The sequence below is a fragment of the Canis lupus genome, chromosome 16 (genome assembly GCF_003254725.2).
Source record: "Canis lupus dingo isolate Sandy chromosome 16, ASM325472v2, whole genome shotgun sequence".
Lineage (NCBI taxonomy): Eukaryota > Metazoa > Chordata > Mammalia > Carnivora > Canidae > Canis > Canis lupus.
In genome coordinates, this window is record NC_064258.1 from 5,034,501 (window position 1) to 5,052,968 (window position 18,468).

General features: G+C 36.6%; 1 long non-coding RNA gene across 1 annotated transcript in view; it reads left to right on the forward strand.

Moving 5' to 3' along the window:
- Window positions 1-12,398, forward strand: part of LOC112650940 (uncharacterized) — a 36,924-nt gene extending 24,526 nt beyond the window's left edge. Inside the window, exon 3 of the long non-coding RNA XR_003130531.3 lies at window positions 12,258-12,398. This is a non-coding gene — a long non-coding RNA (uncharacterized LOC112650940). The remainder of the gene's footprint in view (window positions 1-12,257) is intronic.
- The last annotated feature ends 6,070 nt before the right edge of the window (window positions 12,399-18,468 follow it).

Here is an 18,468-nt window from a genome sequence, read left to right on the forward strand (position 1 = left end):
AGAAAGCTAAATTTAAAAGGATCCTTGCTTGGTAAGTTTCTTGAAGCTAGCTTACACAGTGTATGTGGCTAAAGTTCCCAGATTATCAAATAGAAAAATAGGGCTCCCAGTTAAATGTGAGTCTCAGATAAACAATGAATATGTTTTTGTGTGTGGGGTGAAAAAATTTTATTTTGGCTGATTTTTATAACTCTTTTGAAAATATTTCACCTCAAAGAAAATTGAACTCTTTCTACTACTAAGTCCATTTAAATATTTGAAACAGGGCCGTCTAGGTGGTATAGTCAGTTAAGCATCTGACTCTCAGTTTTGGCTCAGGTCATGATCTCAGGGTCCTTGGATTGAGCCCCAGGTAGGACTCCATGCTCAACAAAGAGTCTGCTTGGGTTTCTTTCCCTCTCCCTCTGCCCCTCCCCTCTTCTATGTGCTCATGCTTTCTCTCTCTCTAAAATAAATAAGTAAATATTTAAGAAATAAAATAAATAGTTGGAACATGATTTTACTATAGAAGCATTTGTTGCTTCATTTGTTGCTCCATTCAAAATGGAGTGATTACAATTTTATCTGGCAACCCAACTTATGCTACTTAGTACCCCATATCAACTCCAACCATTAGCCATTCATATTAAACAGTGGTGCTCCTGTGTAAGAAGTAGTAGGGGTAGGGAGGCAGATGAAAAAATCACAAGAAGATGCAGCCTTGGCTTTTACCAAATACAAAAATGTTTAATTTTATTGTCATAGTGCAGCCCAGGTGGCTCAGCGGTTCAGCGCCTGCCTTCAGCTCAGGGCATGACCCTGGAGACCCGGGATCGAGTCCCACATCAAGCTCCCTGCATGGAGCCTGCTTCTCCCTCTGCCTGTGTCTCTGCCTCTCTCTCTGTGTGTCTCTCATGAATAAATAAAAATATTTTTTAAAAAAATTTTATTGTCATAATACATCCTCTAGGGAATCTTGATTTTATCCCTAAGGATCAGGAATAAGAACAGATTCTGACACAAAATTGAGATAAGAATGCTGAGGGAGAAAAAAGGAAAATATTGAGGGAGGGGCACCTGGGTGACTCAGCCAGTTAAGTGTCTGCCTTTGGCTCAGGTCATGATACTGGGGTCCTGGGATCAAGCCCTGTATCAGGCTCCCTAAAGCAGTTGAAGAAGATCCATAATGGTCCAGGAACCACAGTCACTGGTTGATCTAATCAACTCTTTCCAGATTATTTACTTTCTTCAACACTGTGCTCATGGTCATCTGTGGCTGGTTGGCTGAATAAAGCATGTGGCAATGTATAACAGCTTCCATATTATAGCTTTATCAGCTAATAAGATGTTTCATGGAAATCTGATATCCACTTTCTTCTGGATATATTATAAATCTCAGTATCTTTTGTCAGAGGTATAAATAGCCCAGGCCAAGGGGTTGGCTGGCTGTAGCAAAGACTCTACAGTGATAATCGACTTATGATGTTGCAAGCCTGTAAGGAAGCTGGTGTGGCTGGGGCTTAGTGAACAAAAGGAAGAGTGACAGATGAGAGCAGATAGGTAAAAGGGCCCCAATTCTGGACCAAGTATTTGGATACCATCTGAACTTACATGAGCAGCCCTTGAGGGATGCAGAGGGAGGATTGATACTCTGATTTAGGCAAGTGATGTGGTTTTATTCCCATTAATTAGGAGTGATTTTTGACAGACAGCTTACTCCTATGTAATTGTTGCTATGAATAGGGGTTACAGATCAACTTTTCTGGAAATAGAATCATGGAGGGTTTTTTGGCAGACATCTCAACACTCAACTGGCTTATATTTACTAATCCTATGCAGTGCTGTTAAGTCAATTTGATAAATAGACTGAATTTTATAAACAACATGTTGCTGAACCCAAACCATGATTATTCATCACCTTAACTACTTCAGTAATTTATTAAATTAATTGGTGTTCCTATTTTCACTTTTGCCCAGCTTCAATCCAGTCAACACTGAGCCAGTATAATTTTTAAATGTAAATCAACCAAATCGTGTAATTTCCATGCTTACAATGTTTTAATATGGGGGCTTGCTTCTGGGTTTCTTCTCAGGATATAAAGACCAGGAAGGATCATCACTCCCATCCATATATGACACAAAATCTAAGCAAATTTCAAGTTCATGGCTTTAAACCCACCAGGTGTGGAAGGAAAGGCATACTCACTACGGGGCATAAAACCTATGTCAGACTCCACTGTCCCCGACAAAATATCCAGCTTTCAACAAAAATCATGAGGTAAATAAAAAGACAACAAGGAATAACATACTGCCAAAATACAAAACAATCTATACAACCATACTCAGATACGACACAGATATTGGAACTACCTAATGGGGAATTTAACTCTGTAAATAGCTCCAAAATATTCTTACAAATTCAAGATCAGATGACAAGTGTTACCAGAGGAAGGAAGGAAGAAAGGAAGGATGAGAGGGAGGGAGGGAAGGAAAGAGGGAAAAAGGGAAGGAGAGGGGGAGGAAGGGAGGGAGCTAGGGAAAGAAAGGGAGAAGGGGAAAAGAGAAAAAGAAGGAGGGATGAAGTGGGGGAGAGAGAAAAAAACCATAACAGCAGTGAAGAATGCCTTTCATAGACATGACACAGCTGAGAATAGTCAGTAAACTTGAAGATCAGTCAACGAAAAGTCTTCAGAAGGACTTGGATCTCAATACTCAACAGTAAGAAAGCAAACACCTCAATAAGAAATGTGCCACAGATGTGGATGTTGCATCAAAGAAGATCTATAGATAGCAAATAAGGATAGAAAAAAATACTCAATATCATTAATGTAAAACAAAACCACAATGAGATACCAATTACTTTTTAGAATGACTAAAAAAAATTTTTTTCAAAGAGTTATTTATTTATTTATTTATTTATTTATTTATTTATGATAGACATAGAGAGAGAGAGAGGCAGAGACACAGGAGGAGGGAGAAGCAGGCTCCATGCAGGGAGCCCGACGTGGGACTTCATCCTGGGACTCCAGGATCAGGCCCTGGGCCAAAGGCAGGCGCTAAACCGCTGAGCCACCCAGGGATCCCCCTAAAAAATTTTTTAATTGTTAATATCATACTTAGAAGGATGCAGAGCAATGGAACTCTCAAACATTGGGCATATGAAATGCTATAGCTACTTTAGAAAATACTTTGACATTTTCTTAAAGCTAAACATGTACTTACAATAAGACTTAACAACCTCAGTTCTAGTGTTTACCTAAGAAAACTAGAAATAATGTTCATACAAATACCTTTTACATAAACATTCATAGATTGGGTTTCTGGTTTTTGGGTGTTTTTTTTTTTTTTTAGAGAGAAAGTATGCACTCATGAGACTGCAGTTGGGGGAGTAGGTGGAGAGGGAGAGAGAGAATCCCAAGCAGGCTCTACACCCAGTGCAGAGCATAATACAGGGCTTGATCTCATGACCCTGAAATCATGACCTGAGTCGAAGTCAAGAGTTGGACACTTAACCGATTGAGCCATCCAGATATGCCTCATGGTTTTTGTTTTTAAACTCCAAAGACGAGGATTCCTGGGTGTCTCAGTGGTTTAGCGCCTGCCTTCACGCCAGGGCATAATCCTGGAGACCCGGGATCGAGTCCCACATCGGGCTTCCTGCATGGAGCCTGCTTCTCCCTCTGCCTGTGTTTCTGTCTCTCTGTCTCTCATGAATAAATAAATAAAATATTTTAAAAGATAATTCAGGTACTCTTCAAAGGGTAAATTGATCAAATCCGGGACATCCATTCAATACAGTGTTAATGAACAGTTGAAAAGAAGGGACTTCATTCACCCAACATGGATGAATTTCAAATGCATTGTTCCAAGAACAAGAAGTTGTATCCAAAAGGCTATGTATCCTGTGACTCCATTTGCATGGTGTTCTGTAAAAGACAAAACTGCAGGTAGGGACAGAGATCCAGGATTGTCACAGATTGAAAGAGAAGGAAGGAGCTGAGGACAGATGGGCCATGTGAGGATGCTGAGGGGTAAAATGATGCCTGCTTCGTGACTCTGGGGGTCAGTACACCACTTCGTGCATTTGCCAAAATCACAGGACTGCATGTCTCAAAGAGTCTGTTTTACTGCATCTAAAGTAAAATGAAACAAAAAAAATTACCAACAGCCTCTACAACACTTAGAATAAAATGGGAGTTGATTTCCATGCCCTGCAGCTGTGTGGCTCCTCTCTACCTCTGGCTCCATCCTCACCTCCGGGCCCAGGAAGCCCCAGCCACCCATCCCTTTCCCATTTCATGCTTTTCCACTTGCCATTAAACTCCTGGAAGATCTTTCCCCCCAGGTGTTTATTTGGTTGGTTCCTTCTTATCCTTCACATCTCCACTTTACTGTCGTCTCTTCGACACCCTTCCTTAACATCTAATCTAGAGCAAATTCCTCTTATTTGGCCTTCCCTCTGCCACATTACCTTGCTTGTCACTTTACAACAGTTATGAGAATTTGAAATCTCTTTGTTTGTTTCGTCATTTTTAAATGTTTTTTTTTTTTTTTCTTATTCATTAACTGTCTCCATTTCTAGAACACAAGCTCCATGGAGGTGGTGGGGTTGGGGGCATGTCTCTTTCAGTTACAGAAGTCTCTGGACCATATAATAAGCATTGATAAGTATTTGTTCATTCATCATGTTAAATCTTCTGAGCTACTTCCTCCATGCTTCTCCCAGGCAACACTTGACTCATATAAAAAGGAAGAAAAAGAAATGTTTGTATATAACCAAAATATTTCAAGAATAAGGTGAGTTATATTAATTAATTGATGAAATAATTTTTTAAAAGAGGTTTTGAGCCAGATCAAAAAAATCTCTACAGTTGCCCTAAACCACAGGTTTTGGTTATAATTTTGTCTGAACATGGACTCATTTATTATTGGGCTCTGGAAGTGGTTGCTTGAAAATACATGCACTCAGATACAGATTCCTTTTTATCTGAAAAAAAAAAAAACATATTGTAAATCCCCTTGTGAAAGACATGAAAGCAGAAATTGTTTTGTTTGCCCCATCCTGGTGTTTCAGATGCTCAGCACAGATCCATACACGTAGTAGTAGCACAATCATTGTTTGGTGTATGCAATAAATAATTAATCAAGATGATTCCTCGATAGACAAACCCAGTGTACAAATGCGAAGCGTGGTGTAGAGATATCGTGGGTTCTACTGCCAGCTCTGAAACTAATTAGTGGTGCGACCTTAACCTTTCTGATACTCAGTTTCCATGGAATGAAGGAGCTCAGTTAGATGAGTCCTCATGTCCTTTCTGAACCTCTTGGATTTTCTCCTATGTTGTATTAAGGAATTTATTGAAAGATAGCTTTTAGAACTGGAACGGTTTTTCCTGCAGAGTCAGTGTTTCTGAGTGAAGCAAAATCTCTCAACTGTCCCAAGAAAACCTGGTCTATCCTGAATTTAATGTATTAAAAGAAACCAGAGAGAGAGAGAGAGAGAGAGTGTGTGTGTGTGTGTGTTTGTGTGAAACCAAGCAACACAACTTGGAATTGAATTAAAATGAAAAATAATAAAATTGAATATAGCTTATCTAACCAAACATAGTTTATCTTGGAAGCAGCTCCTTGAGGCAAAGTAATTTTAATTAGTGGAGAATGAGCTGGTAGATGGAAACTATTTTAGGAATTCTGAAAATGTTCTGAGCATTTTCCAGGCCTTTTATGTCCTGATGACACTCTTTTGCTTGTAATTATTATTACATCTAATATTTCTCAATGTATGACTTTCCTTTTTCTGGTTCTAATGTACCTCTCTGTCATAATTTCTACGTGTAACAGTCATGCTAAGTCATTCATTGACCTTCTCAATTGAAGAGAGAAAGATGAAGATGATTACAGATTGTCCCGAGGCGTGTGGCAGGCTTGCAAGGGGGCCAGGAGACAACTGAAGCCAACAGTAACAGTTTGTATTGGTGGTATAAGAAAGTAACTGTTTACAAGGAATTAACTAAGCTTGCAGCCATAAAAGGACTAGGCTATGGACTTGGTGGGATTTCTGAAAACAAAGAAAAGAGAAGATGGGAAGGGGGTACTGGGTGACCATCACCACCCTGGGTGACATTGGTCCAAGATGCTGTGGGTGTGTTCTGAGGGAACCAGAAGGAAAGGTAGAGCTGCTTCAGGACAGATGATTGGAAATAATTTTCCCTTTCATGTTCTTTAAGTCTTTCTACTGGCTCTTTCGGAAATTGGCCTTCCAGTCTTCTTGTGCTGTTCTTGTGGTCAACATGGAATCATAATATGCTATCTACCATTTGATTATATATAATCAAGTTTCAGAGTCATGTGGCATTCTTAACATTTGAAAATGTTTAAACTCTTGAGTCCTCTGCCTGTAACACATTATGTGATGCAAATAGACACTGTCCTATTTACATCATAGCACTATGACTGTAGAGCTGTAAGGACACTGTAAATTTTGAAGGAAAAAGCCCTAAATGGTCTCAATGACAACCCAATGTTGACAAAGTAGCTTCTGTTGATATGGAATAAACAGCCGTAATGCTAGTATCACATACTTCGGTTGGAAATTTATTCTAAATGAAAAAGAGATGCAAAGGAGACAGGTCTACGTACGCTGGTAAAAACTACAAGAAATCTAAATTTTGTCAGCTTACTCACTCTTTGTTGAATGGGTCTAATGTGATGTTTCTCAAAGTGTGGTCCACAAATCACCTGCATCAGAATCACCTCCGTGCTTGTTAAAATGCAGATGCCTGAAATCTGGCCTGAGCTGCTGTGTCAGAATCTTTGGAGATGAGCCTGATATTCTGAATTTCAGCAAGCTTTCTATATTACATTTGTGTTTGCTAAAATCTCAGCATCTCTAGTGCAATGCAGGATCCCGTTGTGTCAGAGCAGGCACCATGCCAGCGCTTGGCATAGAGTTTACCAACCACAAAGTAAACTGCCCTTCCTCTCGCCCCACAACCCCCTACAGTGCTTCCAGACTCTTCTTGCCGATGACATAGATTAGATGCTTCCAAGCACTCAAAAGCCCAAAGGTTAATGAGGCATCTCATTCATATTTCATGATTGCTGTTTGCCCTTCTCTGCCTTTGGGACACACAATGGAAAAGTGCAATCAATAGAATAATATCAGGGGCACCAGACAATTAGAAGATACCAGAAATAATCCATAGACTCCTACTGTATTTAAAGCAAATGCCCTGAATTAATAAATTATCAACAGAGATCATTATTTCACCAGAATTTGTCCATGTGTGAAAAAAAAATAGATCAAACCCTCAGAATAAACAGCACCTACAATTTCTTTGTTCAATATCCCACTCTCAACATGGCTGTTTTCATGTCTGTTCTGTTCCTTGTCATTGAGGCCATCAGTCTACTACTTTGTTCTTTGTGCTCACAGACTATTTAGAGCTCTTTACTCTCAAGCTAATATGCTCACACATGGGACCATGGTAGAAAAGACAGGGGGAGTTCAATATGTCTGTGTGGAAGACTAATTCCTCTGACATTCACTTTCTAAATTCTCTAAATCTCTGCTACATTTTAAAGTGTACTTATTGCGTAAGGTTTTTCTTAAAATCTTCTGGGAAAAGGGTTCTTTATTAATTATTATTCGCTGCATCCCCTCTTCTCTGGCTCTTCTATATAGCCCTTTGCTTTATATTTAAAAGTTGATTTAGGATAGTAATAATAAGCATTATTGAGTATCTAAAATATTCCAGAAGTTTTGTAGGCATTATTTTTTAATCTTAAACAGGCATTTGCCCAAAATATGTTTTTTGCAACTCAAGTCCTCCAAAGCATTCTTTTCAAAGAATAGGATTTGGGGAATTAGGTAATTTAGGAACTGCTTCACATTGTATCTTGACTTTCCAATTCCCCAAACACACTCACATATTAAATCATCTGAGGAAATCTACAGTGAAAACAAAACAATGCAAAAGCTATTTTCCCCAGAGTCTCTTATGTTGACTTGATCATGAAACTTTTAGGTTTAAGTGAAACCACTGTGGAAAATGCTGCCTTAAGCCAAATTTGAAAACATTTAATATTATTATTGTTATTGTTATTCTTACTTTACATATAGAACACGAAGGCAATGAAATAAATGATTTGCCCAAATCCATACCACCAATGGGTAGCAGAGCTGAAATTCTGACTCAGAAATCCACTTTGTATTCACTACTTCCACTGTATGCTTTCTTCTTCAAAACATTTTTGAAATTCTATACACTCAAAGAAACTCACATTTACCAATGGATATTGTATGTTCAAGGGGGGAGAATCCTTATTTATCAATTCTTCATAATTCCCCTCGGGAAAACAAATCTTGTTTATATAATAATGAGTATAAAGCATTAACCCTCAACACTGGTTTGCTCTGTGACCATTTTTAACATTAAATTTTAAGACAATTAAAAAAAAATTAAATTTTAAGACAAAATATTTGAAGTGGCAATTCATCCCAGGGCAAGTTTTCAAGAGATGTTGAGAAAGAATTTAGTGAAAAAGCATACTTCAGAGCGTGACATTAGGGAGAAATCTTCACAAAAGAAAAAAGGAAGGCAGGAAGAAAGGAGGGAGGAGGGAGGAAAAAGAACAGGAAAATTAAAGAATTAAATTTGGGGTGAGTGAGATGGCGAGAATAGGATTTGCTGTTCATAAGATCAAAGGACGCACTACCTTGCTTCCAGGAAAATGTTGTGCATAGATGTCTGCATAGAGAAGTCCAAGTGAAATAAGTAAAAATGTTCATGACAGCATTGTTTACAAGAAAAAATTGGAAAACAGCTTATGTCCAAACATAAGGAAGTGTTTAAGTTATGCTATAGAATATGGAGATAGGTTTATATGAACAAATAGGAAATAACTACAAGATGTGTTTTCCTCCATTAAAAAGAGGTCACAGAATAGTATGTATAGCACGATCCCAAATAGTGAAGCAAAAAGGTGAGGAGGCTGAGGTGAAGGAGAATGTGAAGGGCACCTTGCTTGCACGCCTGTGTTTGTTGCTATTTGTGTTTAATAGCCATAGGCACGTAGTCTCAGATTACTTTTCTTATTTAAAAATAATTTTAAGAGATCCATTGGAGAGTGTATGTAACGCAAGTGAACAAAACATCATCTGTATCCAGACAACCCGAATTAAACTGTAGCTCTGCATCCTATTATCTGGGTAACTTATCTTTTCTTAAATTTATTTGAGTCTTCACTTTACCAACATAAAATGGGGATAATTAATATGCGTCTCTCAGGATTCCAAGGCTTATAAAGGTGCCCAGGATAGGGTACTTAGGATTAATAATAGCAAATCACTTTGGAGAATTAGCAGTATATCACATATTTTATTGTGTGTTGTTGTGTATCTTTTGTTTTGTTTATCTGTTCCCGGATGCAAGTCCCTTGAAAAAAGATTTTGTGACTCATACTCTTAAATCTCTGTCTCTTCTACCATATTTACTTACCACTACCTGGTAATATTGTAGGATATTGCAGATGGGGGAAATAAAGTGGAATTATGTAAATTTTGGAGCTGGAAAATATCTTAGTTTACCTAGTCTGATTTCCAATTTTTTCCACTAAGAGAACAATTAGTTGTCATATTAATTAGTCCATTAAATTTGTCAGATTTATAGTGTGCATCCCAAGGTACTTTGTCTCAATGCTAACGGAGGTCTATCCTCCTAGGAAATCTTCCTGCTTAACTCCTTCATTGAACTTCATTTCCTAGTAAACGGGTGATAAGTTTAATATTTTTTTAGAGGCAAGACAAAGTTCTTTATTAGAAAATGTATCAAAACCTCAGCCCCCTGAGCCAGGTACAGAAGAGGAAGCTACTCCAGCACTGGCAAAAGTACCCAGGGAGGTTGCTTCACCAAACATACTTCCTCAGGACCATAATTGGACATTCACGGAGATCCCAGGAAAAGTCAGACCACTCTTCTCTCCATGGAAGAGGAAGGGAGTCTAGCACTGTTCTTTCCCCAAGGGGCCAGGGTCTCCCAGGAGACATCACATTAAATCATGATGTAAGGATTCACAGTCACAAGGCCTGGCAGGTGATCCTAGGAAGAGGGACCCCATCCCCAGGCCTGAGGGAGCCCAGCTCCAGTCTAGCAGTGAGGAGAGGCCTCCAGCACAGCACTAGATTCGTTCCCTGCGCATAAAGGGGTGATGATAAGTTTAGAACATGGGATATTGGAAAGTGTACAAGTCTGAGAACCTTAAACTTTGGGAAGGCAGAGATTGACCGGAGTGGAGAGAGAGAATATAAAAACAATGGTACAAAAGACAAACCATCTGTTTAGTCATTCTTCACATTTATGTGCATCATGTCACTTAAAATAATGTCTTGTGCTTGCTTTGGTACATATATGTGTTGGATGGCTGTACCGTCTCAAGCAATAAAAGTAAGGAGAGGCAAATTGATGAAAAGACATCCCCTCTTCGCCTTACTTGTATCTAAGTTAATAGAGACCATTGGAATATTATGAAATATTTTTCAATAACGGTATTTCAGAGTTACATTTTTCAAGTTTCCTGTATTTCATCACAAATACATATCCTAACAGAGTAGGTCTTTCATATTTCAGGGCCAGAGAATTAACTCCCTATAAAGCAAATACTTTTACTTGAGGCAACATGCCCTACAGGAATCATAGCCTAAAAGAAATTTTTTTCCTATTATGAAATATTTTCAGTCACACAACGTGTATAGAAAATAACATAATCGGGCAGCCTGGATGGCTCAGCGGTTTAGTGCTGCCTTCAGCCCAGGGCATGATCCTGGAGACCTGGGATCGAGTCCCACGTCTGGCTCCCTGCATACAGCCTGCTTCATCTCTTCCTCTCTCTCGCTCTCTCTGTGTCTCTCATGAATAAATAAATAAGTAAATAAAATCTTAAAAAAAAAAAGAAAAGAAAAAATAACATAATCAACAAGGTGTACCCCTGAAAATTAACAAACAAAACATTACAGATACAAATGTAGCACCTCTCAAATCACTACCCTGGTTTGAACATTTTTCATTCCTTTCCTGTCTTCATACTTTGACTAGAAAGTGTTTGAAAGTATCCAAACTGGGACTACTGGGTGGCTCAGTGGTTGAGCATCTGCCTTTGGCAGCTCAGGGCATAATCCTGGGGTCTGGGGATGGAGTCCCATATTGGACTCCCTGCGAAGAGCCTCCTTTCCCTCTGAACTGTGTATCTGCCTCCTCTCCCTCTCTGTGTCTCTCATGAATAAATAAATAAAATCTTTTTTAAAAAAGAAATTATCCTAACTACATATAAATTGTATCATTCTTTATATGGCCTTATACAACTTGCTTTATTTGCTTCAAGTTTTGTTTTTGAGGTTTATACATATTGACACTCATAGTTCTGGTTTATTTATTTAAGCTGCTGTTGGTAAAAGTCACTTATAAGAATATATGATAATTTAGTCTCATAATGATGAGAATTTATGTCGTTTTCAGATGACTTGCAAACAACATAGTAATAATATTCTAGTGTCTATATATCTTCTTAGTTCATGGGCATAAATTACATAATTGCCAGTCATAGGATATGTGCATCTTCAACCTTGCTAGATACTACTAAATTATTCTTCAAATTCACTTGCCAGTTTATACTCCTACTCACAGACATAAGAGATTTTCTGAGGTTTGAAAATCCTCACCAATACATAGAAGGGTCCAACTTTATAATTTTAAAAGAGCTAGCTAGTTTTCTTTTTCTTTAAGTATGTATTATGGTAATGAGATGTAGTTTGTTTTTTGTACCATACTTTGCAGATAGCAGAAAGAGATGAAAAGGAGAATTGGACATATTTGGGGTAAAATAAAAAATAATAATGATAAAACTTTGAAAGGCATCTAAGTATAAGAAAATGAGGAAATATTAAACATCCATTTTAAGGACTTTGACATGAGTGGCATTATAAATTCCCTTTGCAATTCAAAGGAATGCTCTAAGATAAAATCCTTTAATGTGTGTGTGTGCTTTATGTGTCGTACACATGTCTCCTGACAATTACAAGTCTCAATACATTATGTAAGACAGATCAATTAACTATGATAAAAGTAATTTATTCTTGTGCTTACTATTTAGAAAACATATTAGAACTTAATATTTTGATACGTTTGGAGTTTTATTCTGAACATTTTTTGTCTTCTAACTTTCAGTAGCTTGTTAGAGGGTTCTTCAATTTCTCATTTTGATCCTTCCTTTCTTGTTTACAGTTACAAAACTCTTCTAATGGTCTATAATCTAAAGAAGGTCAAGAATCAGTATTCCTTTCACTGGACAATTAGAGGTCCATGACTGTGAACTTTCTATTGAATGCCAGACTTCATTCAGGATGTTTTCACTTGGGTTTTTCTCAGGTTAGTATTGATTTCTCTTTTCAGGGCAATATCTTTTCATGTAGTAATGCCTTAAGCAGAACACAGATCCAAGAAGAATTTGAATTTTTATCTGCTGAATACTTATTTTCAAGACTTTTACATATATTGTCCCCTTCCTTCAAATCAAAAGCAGGGCTAAACCATTTTCCCTCGGAATTATATTTCATATTATAGGTTTAGAATTTCAAATAGGTAAGGGATTTGATTGGGGAGAGAAACATAGAGGGAAAGGAGTTGAATAAGCTAAAGAAAGGTCCCTTCTCAACTCCCCAGTGGTTTATATGGTTGCAGACTCTTAAATAATTTGCTATAGCCCAAGTTCTTGTAGGTTGATGCTGTTGATTTGTCAGTGCAAAGATGGGGGGCAGGCACATTACTCAAGCTCACAAAACTAACATATAAAATAAAAATATCAATTTATTGATTTATGGTAAGAAAAAATGACTTTGGAGGGGACCCACCACTCAAATCCTTTGGTCTTTGTACTTTTCCCTGCAGACATGCTACAAGAGAAGTCAAGTTGTCAGGTTATATGGTGAACCTGGAAACCCTTTCCTTAAATTAATTATAAGAAGTGTAGATATTAAAAATAAAAATAATAAAGGCTCATGCATGAGAAGAACAAAAATGTCAGGGTTAAGAAAAAATACCTAAGATTCCTAATCATTTTCCCACAGACCTTGGAAGATATTCCATCTATTGAAAGAGTTAGAGTTAACATCCCTCCCATAAATAAAACTCCAAATCCAGATATTTTCACTGATGAATGGTACCAGACATCTCAAGAAGACATAATACCAAGCCTATGTATACTCTTCTAAAAAAGTGTAGAGGAGGGAACATTTCCCAACTTATTTTATGAAGTCAGCATTATCATACCAAAACTAAGCATAAATATTACAAAAGAAAACTGCAGACTAACATTCCTCATGGCATAGATGAAAAATTGAATCAAGCAATATGTAAAAATGGTAATATCCCAACCCAGTAGGGTTTATCCCAGGAATGCAAAGCTAGTTTATGTTCAAAAGTCAATCAGTGTATCAACAGATGCATGATAAATGAAACATGGTATAGCCATACAGTGGACTATTAGCAAAAATAGAAATGAAGTATATGCTACCCCGTGGATGAAAATTAAAGATATTATGCCTCATGAAGTAAACCAATCACAAAGGCCACATATTATAAAACTCTACATATATGAAATATCTAGAATAAGCAAAGACATTACACAGAAAATAGATCAGTGGTTGCATGGGGGGTGGTGACATAAGAAAGAGAAAATTGGGAGGGAATGGTAAAAATTATCTAAAATTGGTAATGGTTGTACAAGTCTGAATGTAAAAACCATTCTATTGAATTGTTTGATATATAGGTAAAGCTGTTTAAAAAGTAATGTAATTTATATTAGCAAACTAAAAAAGAAAATCATGCAGTCATTTCAATAGAGGCAGGAAAGCATTTGCCAAGATCTAAAATCCATTCCTCATTAAAAAAAAAAAAAATCTTAAGCAAACTAGGAATAGAAAGGAATGTCCTCACTTGATAAAAAGTATGTAGGACAAACTTACAGTTAAGCATCATACTTGTTTTCCCCATACAATCACATTTGTATCAATCATACATGTCAGTGGTCAGAAAGCTGATTAAGGAACTGCAGGTTGTCTGCTTGGGATCTAGATCCAACTGGTGGTAATTTCATAATGAATTTTGAAGAGATGAAAGAGGATTTCTACTTCAAAAATAGACTCTGATATTAATGGTTTCTTAATTACAAACATTTATAATCTAAGTAACATTCTTCTAGCCAATAAATTAAGCAATCTACATTGTCCGACCCAGTATACAGTTTTCCCACTATGTATAATAAAACTATTTTCCACATAAATGAGAATCTGTGCTTTGTAAAAATGCAGTTTTGGGTAAAGTGTTGAAGTTGGAAATGAAGGTGATGCTTGCAACTGCTCTCCAAAGGTGTCCAGCTACTACTCAGCTTGTGTGTTTGGCACTCAGTTATATGGAGGAAGAACTGAGGAATAAAATTTGACATGGATTTAGAAGTAAATGATTTTTACTAGGCAACACCTTTTTTTTTTTTTTTTTTTTGGCAACACCTTTTTTTTTATTGTTCTTCTTTTTTGGCTTCTATTTTCTATTATTTATTTGTGCCTCTAGAAAAATTGTGTTTTTCCTGAGCAGTCGGGGGGGGGGAGGGGGGGCGGGTAGGGAGCTTGTTTCTTTTTTTGTTTTTATTTCTTAATTTCATGGTCACTACGGAGTGTAATCCATTATGTTCCCTGTTCAGTTGGTTACTTTTCATATATATGCATCATCTTACTCCATATTTCTTGCAGTAAATATACTCATCCTTGTTTTATTTCACTTTTTCCCCTCCAATTTTACTCTATCCCTATTCCAACAATTTATTGTTGATGTTGCTTTATCTTGTCATAGCATGTATTTTTAAACCAGTAAAAGCTGACATCATCCTGTCATGTGAGTTTCAAACACTATTATCCCCAAGCCCAAGCCAGCCCTTTCCAGATGTTGGAGGATGGGGAAAAAGAAGTGGAGACATATACAAAATCTTCCATTTCCTTAAGACAAGAATGCTTCCCAATTTCTGTTTCTAGCCTATTAATTCAGTGTATAGATCATCTTGCTTTCTTGTAGTGCTGACACTTTCTTTACAGCCATACTGAATGTAGGGCAACACTCAGATTTTTTTCATCGCTCCAAAATACCACTGACATAAGGCTATTATTGTAGTAGACAATTACTTCTCTAAAGAAAAGGGTGCTCCCTGTGGAGGCAGATTAGACCAAAGTAAATACTTCTCTATTTCATGCCATTTTGTAAATTGCTTTAATTCCTTATCAAAATAAAGGAAGCATATGAACATGCAGTTAAAAATCTTTCTGTTTCTATTGCTAATGTACAAATCTGTACAGAAGTGTTTAAAAAAAACAAACTGAAAGACTTCCTTCCTCAATTGCTTTTTTAGGGAAAAAAAAGTAGACACAAAAACAAAGATGTCACCATACTAGCATAAATGTGATAATCTCGGAATACACAGTATTAGAGAGAAAGTGGAGCTACAAGAATTCAAACATTGCTGTGGGAAGTTTAAAGTAGCAAATACACTTCAGAAAACAATTAAGAGTTATCTTGTAAGGTTGAGCATTTACATATCCTGTAGTCATATAACCTTATTCCTAAGAATAAAGACTAGAGTTGAACTGTCCAATGCAGAAGCCACTAGCCACCTTACCCTATGTCATTTTGAATTTTAAATAAATAGAATAAAATGCCCCATGGTAATGAGAAGACATGGTTCCAGACCTTGGTCTCTAATATGATTTTCCAACAAAAGGAATCAGGCTCCTTAGAGAAATGACTGATTCTAGAATTGGGGCAGGAAATATATACGATGAACCTGAAACACACACTGTCTCTCTTTCTGATGGAGGTGTGTCAGAGATACAGGAAACAACTGATGGCCAAGCTGGAATAAGGAGCAACGCACAAAATTAGATTATTTCCCAACGTAGAAAAAAGTATGCATATGAGTTCATACTGATATATACTATTTATTGAATATGAGAGCATATGGAAGAGAAAAGACAAATCTCCCTTGTAGAATTCCAAAGAATTCCCACTCTGTAAGTGTAGGCTACACATAGTGACTTCATTCCAAAAAGTACAGCATGGAAAGGAAGTGCAGGGAGGCAGAGTAAAGAGTAAATCTTACAGACGATGATCAAGGTGATCAAGGTCAACGGGAGCAGTGGGTGGTAAGTCGTGTTGATAGTTATTTGTAGTATGTACCCTTGATATGATATGATAAAAAATGGCACTCTTCCTCTGTTGTCTTCCTCCCCCAAACCCATGACTCCAGTGTAATTATGAGGAAAACACCAGAAAATCCCAATAGCAGGACACTATACAAAATGCATGACCAGTACTCCTCAAAATTGGCCAGGTCATCAGAAACAATGTCTTCTATTTCCAACATCTTACATCAGTATTGTGCATTTGCTAATAATTACTGAACCAATATTGATTGTTAACTGAAGTCCATACCCTATTAATATTCACCTATATTATAATTTAGGTGCTATTCTAATCTAAAGTCCTATTCCTGTTCTAGGATGCCATCCAGGATACCACATTAAATTTAGTCATCATGTTTCCTTGGGCACTTTGTGACTGTGTCAGTTTGGGGGACTTGGAAATAGAACACATTGGGTGAGAGACATAGGGGAACTCTCTGTGCTACCTTTATAATTTTTCTGTAAATCTAAAACTGTTCTAAAAACTTCAGTTTTTTTTTTTTTTTAAGAAGAGATACGATCAGAGAAGCAAAACACCAGTAAAGAAATATGAGGAAACTCTATGGCATGGACTATCCTCTTTTTCCATTCATCTTTGCATCAAAATAAATTTTTTCAACACTCCATACGTTGATTTTTCTTGGAAATTAAATGCATAAAATCAATTATGTAAAAATTTTAAATTAAATAAAAATTAATTTTCTCAGTTGCACCAGCCATATTGTAGGTACTCAAAGATCCATGTGGGTATTGGCTGTGACATTGGACATCATAGATGTGGAGCGTTCTCCATCATTACAGAAAGTCTATTAGATGGTGCTGCTCTGTAGACACTCTTACAAATGTGCATCGGTAGATATACATAAGCATGTTTACAGAAGCATTGTTCATGATTTGTTTAAAGTGTAAAAACAAAACAAAACAATTCCCATCAACAGAAGAATGGATAAATAAATTATGACATATTCATAAAGTGGAATCCTATCCAACAGTGAAAATTAATGGATTATAAGTTCATATGTCAACGTGAATGAATCTTTAAAATGTTGAGTGAAAGAGGCAATTTTAAAAAGTCACATATATTATGAATCATTTTTAAAAATTCAGAAACTCCAAAACCAAATCATGCATTGCTTAGAGATACATTTGTATCTGGTAAAATTATAAGGAGAAGCAAGAGAATGATTACAAAATTCAGTCCAATCTGAAATGGAGGACAAAGGAGACATTTAACTGGGAGAAATATTTGGAGCTTCAGTGGCACTGGTAAAAATGTTTTTGCTCAGTTTGGGTGGTGGTTCCAGATTTGTTTGTTTTATTATTATGCTTCACAATCTTCATTTTTATTTCATAAGATTTTTTGACAATATCATCTTCTCTGTCAAAGCCTTATCTGATTTCTCCTTTTGCTACATATCACTTACCAATTCTCTCTATTATGGATTTCTCATTCCCATTATCAAGTGTTGCTCCACTAGAGCAGTTGAAATTAAAACTGGCTATCATGGGTTTTACTATTTGTCTGCTGACCCTTAAACAGTTTTCATGCTTCCAAATCTGCATTACTACATTTTAGTCTGGATTTGTAGCCTAATTTAGCACTTCAAAACTCAAAATGAATATTAATATATGCTTCTCAATTCAAGGGACATTATCTTGCAAGTCAAATGAGCAAGGCCAATTCAGACAATCTATTGTTTAATCTTGTGTCATCCAAATATTGACTGTTCTTATAATGGAGCATCATTACCTAGTGGAATCAACAGCACTTGAAATGCACGAAATGTTTCTGAACTCACTTAGTAGCCTTTATTAATATTCTTCCATAAAATGCTGTTGACACTGTTTCATTCATATTTCAAAATCCTCTCCTTGATTTACTTAACTAAATCTCTACCCACTCTTTCCAACACTTTATTAATTACTAACTTCCTTTTATATCCTGCTAGGGTTTTAAAACTAATAGGTGGGAAAGCCTATTTGGAATTATGTTTTTAGTTATTTCCCATGCTGCTTTTCTGAATTACTATATTCCTCATATTCATATTTTAAAACAAATTATATGTTTAACCACAACAGATGGATATTCTGGTTATTTTTAATGATACATAAATTTTTGAATTAGCCTATTTTATTTTTAATTATAATGTTTAAAAGTGCTCTACTGTTCAGAAATTAGATATAAAGAAAAACCAAATCAGGTTAATAGA